Source organism: Capricornis sumatraensis, chromosome 5 (assembly GCF_032405125.1).
Source record: "Capricornis sumatraensis isolate serow.1 chromosome 5, serow.2, whole genome shotgun sequence".
NCBI lineage: Eukaryota > Metazoa > Chordata > Mammalia > Artiodactyla > Bovidae > Capricornis > Capricornis sumatraensis.
In genome coordinates this window covers 32,474,037-32,478,695 of record NC_091073.1, presented here as the reverse complement: position 1 = coordinate 32,478,695, position 4,659 = coordinate 32,474,037, and the positions used below count along the sequence as shown (strand labels likewise).

At 43.5% G+C, this 4,659-nt stretch overlaps 1 pseudogene; it reads right to left on the bottom strand.

Moving 5' to 3' along the window:
- Positions 1-3,816: 3,816 nt before the first annotated feature.
- LOC138079679 (ubiquitin-conjugating enzyme E2 D4 pseudogene) lies at positions 3,817-4,315 on the bottom strand (annotated as a pseudogene).
- Between the last annotated feature and the right edge of the window lie 344 nt (positions 4,316-4,659).

The following is a 4,659-nucleotide window of genomic DNA, read 5'->3' as shown; positions in this document are numbered from 1 at the left end:
TCATGGTGTATGATCTTTTTAATGTGTTGTTGGGGTTTGTTTGCTAGAATTTTTTTTCACATCTCTGTTCATTGGTGATATTGGTCTGTAATTGTTTTTTTCTGGTATCTTTGTCTGGTTTTGGTATCAGGGGGCTGTTGGTCTCTTAAATAAGTTTGGGAGTTTTCCTCCCTCTGCATATTAGTCCCCTCAGAGTATCTTTCAGGGCAGTCAACCCCTGTCCTTTCCCTGGTGTCTGAAGCCTGAGCCTTGTTACCCAGCCCTCACTTGACACAGTGGGCATGGAAACAAGGATTTCAGGCTGGTAAGTTCTAGTTGGCACTGATCTCTGTGGTGAATTCTCTCCGCTTTGCCTTTCACACACCTGTCATTGCAGTCCCCTCTGAGGTTTCAAAGCTCCCCCCCGTCCCCAATCTTAAGGGGATTTGACACTTTTCCTGTTTCACAGTTCCCTCCTAGAGGTGCAGGTCCCATCCAAGTTCATTTTTTTCTTATATATTTTGCCCAACCCTGTTATATGGAATTTAGCTTGCCTTTCTGGATGTCTGGGATCTTATGACAGCACTCAGAAGGTGTTCTGTAGGAGTTGTTCCATATGTAGATGTATTTTTTGATGTATTTGTGGGGAGGAGGAGGATCTCCATGTCTTACTCTTCTGCTATCTTGAAAGTCCCCACTGTGTTCCTTTTTTATTGAGGAAGAACAAGGCTTTCCAGAAGCTCAGCTCAGTAGACTTCCTCTTATATTTTATTGGCTAGAAGTAAGCTCACATGACTACTTCCGAACTAAGAACTGATCCAAGAGGATCAGATAACTACAGTTGTTTAGACTAAGGGAGATTTACTCCTTGGGCTGTGGTAAGGATCAAAAGTCTCTGAGATCAAGGTACCACAGGCACCATCTGAACAATCTAAACTTTCCCTCTGTCAGTAAGGAAAGATTATTGGACATTGTACAAACAATGGAAAGGTGCTTTCATATCCACAGTGTATCTCACTCTTCTTAAAATTAAATCACTAGTATTAGTAAATAGCACATGAAACAAAAGTATGAAATATAGCAGTAGTTGATTGAGAACATGTTTTGGCCTCCATTTTCATGTGCTACCTAGGTTTTAGGTATGAAGGGTTCTAAATGACATTCAGACTTCCTATTAATAACTTGATTTATTAATGTGCTTCAGACCCGTGGTATAAATAAATTAAAATACTCAAGAACTTAATTTAGATTCTGGTATTTAGGACCCTTTGAGGTATGTTAATTAAATCTCAATGTTCTCATTCGTAAAACAGAATGCTATCATTTATTTTGGGGACATATGCTATAATGTGGTTGTAAGGGTTAAATTCTTAGCACAGATTATGGCATTCTATAATGTGTGCTAAGTTGCTTCAGTCATGTCTGACTCTTTGTGACCCTGTGGACTGTGGGCCACCAGGCTCTTCTGTCCATGGGATTTTCCAGACAAGAATACTGGTATGGGTTGCCATTTGTTTCTCCAGGGGATCTTCCCAACCCAGGAATCGAACCCACATCACTTATGTCTCCTGCATTGGCAGGTAGGTTCTTTACCACTAGCGCCACCTGGGTTGGGAAGATCCCCTGGAGAAGGTAATAGCTACACACTCCAGTTTTCTTGCCTGGAGAATCCCTTGGACAGAGGAGCCTGGCAGACTGTAGTCCATAGGGTTGCAAAGAGTCAGACACGACTGATCAACTAACACTTTTGTGGCATTCTGTAAGTTACCTATGCTGCTGCTGCTACTGCTAAGTCGCTTCAGTCATGTCCAACTCTGTCTGATGCCATGGATGGCAGCCCACCAGGCTCCTCTGTCCACAGGATTCTCCAGGCAAGAATACTGGAGTGGGTTGCCACTTTATTCTCCAAGATAAAGACTACTGCTGCTACTGCTGCTGCCAAGTCACTTCAGTCGTGTCCAACTCTGTGTGACCCCATAGACGGCAGCCCACCAGGCTCCCCCGTCCCTGGAATTCTCAAGGCAAGAACACTGGAGTGTGTTGCCACTTCCCTCTCCAATGTACGAAAGTGAAACGTGAAAGTGAAATCGTTCAGTCGTGTCTGAGTCCTAGCGACCCCGTGGACTGCAGCCTACCAGGCTCCTCCGTCCATGGGATTCTCCAGGCAAGAGTACTGGAGTGTGTTGCCATTGCCTTCTCCAAAGTTACCTATAAATGTTTGCAATCTCAAATGTTTGTGCAATCTCAATTACGAAGTTACCTATAAATGTTTGCAATTGAGATTGTGCACTTATTACTATTCCTATATCCATGACTTATTGAATTATTAAAAGTGACCTCAATTTACTATTTATTGAGTAGTATAAAAAGTGGGAGAGAGGGACACAAGCTATAATACATTGAGAAATTCTGGCCTCACTTTAGTTAGGTGAACATAAATAAATTTAGTTACTATCATACTAAATAAATACTAAAAAGTTAGTATTAAATAAACTCATATTCCCAACATATTCCCTAGGAATCTCATAGGAATCAAGGCTGCTCCAGGAGTTTTTGGAAGACTAGACAGAAGTGGGATTTTTTTTTGGATACTCCATCAAAGCAATTGTAATGTAGCTGCATTTTAAAACCTAGTATAAAACCAAACTCCTACAGACAAATAAGCAACCAACAAATTCTGAGCTATTGTCTACAAAGACAGAATTTTTTTATAATTGATGTATGTAGCTGATTTACAATATTGTGTTTCAGCTGTACAGTAGAACGATTCAGTTATACATATATACATAGGTGTGTGTGTATTATAGGAGGCTTCCCAGGTGGCGCTAGTGGTAAAGAACCTGCCTGACAATGCAGGAGATGTGAGGCTCCGGAAGATCCCCTGGAGGAGGGCATGGCAACCCACTCCAGTATTCTTGCCTGGAGAATCCTACAGACAGAAGAGCCTGGCAGGCTATAGTCCATAGGGTCACACAGAGTCAGATATGACTGAAGTGACTTAGCACGCACACACATGTACACACACATATACACACACACGTTTTCTGATTTTTTAAGGATTATAAATGAATTATATTTTTATTTACATTTAGCAGTCCCCTCCCTGCTGTGTTCTGGAAAGTGAATGGCTCACACTTGGACTTCATGTAGGCTCTGAATAGGAGGAGGTTGAGGGTCATGAAACACCTCATCAGATAGAAAAACATAACCCAATTCATCCCAGGTTTCATAATTTTGGTCTCCTAAAAGGACAGTTATCGCATGATGTTTTATTATTTTTTTTAAAAAGATTATACTAAATAGAATTCCTGACATCTATTTACTGCTTCTCGGTGTGAGGGGAGAGTGCCAGCATGTGGTACCGACAAGGAAGACTGGTGGGATCTGTGGGGCAAGGCCTCCACTTCCCAGTGACACTATTACCAGGAACTCCTGAGATGAGTTGAGACTTTGCAGGATGTGGTTTGTGGCAGATAGCATGTGAGGAAAGCCTGCCCGCTCTGTCCTGGACCTCCAGGCTGGCACTGAGTTTTAAAGGCAAAGAGCATGAGGTAAGGGGCCAGGCTGAGGTGCCTTTGCGAGCGATGCTGCCTGAGTGAGGCCAGGCAGCGGGGCTCACAGGTTCCCTTAAGAGGTGAGCAGTGATCAGGTTGGAGGGACCGATTCCAGTGTAGTCAGGAAGGCTGCAGATCGAAAACAGTGGCTACTGATCTGGCATCAGTAACATGACTGTGTCAAAACCACGATGGCTGAGAGTGGTACCAATATGTTGTGGTTGGAGAAAGTGGGCAACCAGCATTTGTTTGCAGAAGAGATGACGCTCTGTGAGTGGCTCAGCTAATAGCTCAGCTCAGCCTCTCTTGGACAATGTTTCCCATAAAACCTCTGAGTTACTTGCATAGCATATTTCTGTGCCCATTCTCTCGCTAGTGTGTTATAATCTTTCTGTCAGCCTTGTAGGTGTGGGCTGTCTCTGGCACCAGAGGCTCATCAGGGTTGGGTCACAGAGCAGGGAACAGATGAAAAAGAAAACTTTTGACAGTCTCAGTGCTAGAGACCGTTGGGACGACAGGGTATCAAGGCAGATGCTGCTGCTGCTGTTGATGTTCGGGTGTTAAACATTGGTTGTGAAAGCAGCGTTTGAGGGCTTGAAAGGATAATCTGCAGGCAAGTGGATGGTCAGGAAGAAAATGCCTCCTTGGTAGGGACTGTCCTTCAGGCCCATGAAGGTGGCCTGCCAGTGGAACAAATCATCTCCCACAGGTCCTGCAGAGCAGTGGGCAGGAGGGTCCCTCTGCAAGCCAGTTAATTTCTCCTGGGTCCACTTCAGCACCATCCTTCTCCTGCTGGGGTTGGGGGCTCCTGGTCCAGGGCTACCGGAGGTAACCTGCTGCTGTCTTGGCCCTGACTCTTTTCCATTATAGTATAAGATATTGAATATAGTCCTGCGTGCTATAAAGAAAATCCTTGTGGCTTACCCATTTTTCATATGGTGGTGTATAATTGTTAACCCTGTGCTTGAATCCCTCCCCCCAGCTTTTCTTTGGTAAACATAAATTTATTTCCTTGTCTGAGTCTGTTTCTTCTTTGTAAATCAGTGCATTTTTATTCCTTTTTAAATTGCACATATAAGTAATATCATATAATATTTGTCCTTCTCTGGCTTATTTCACTCAGTGT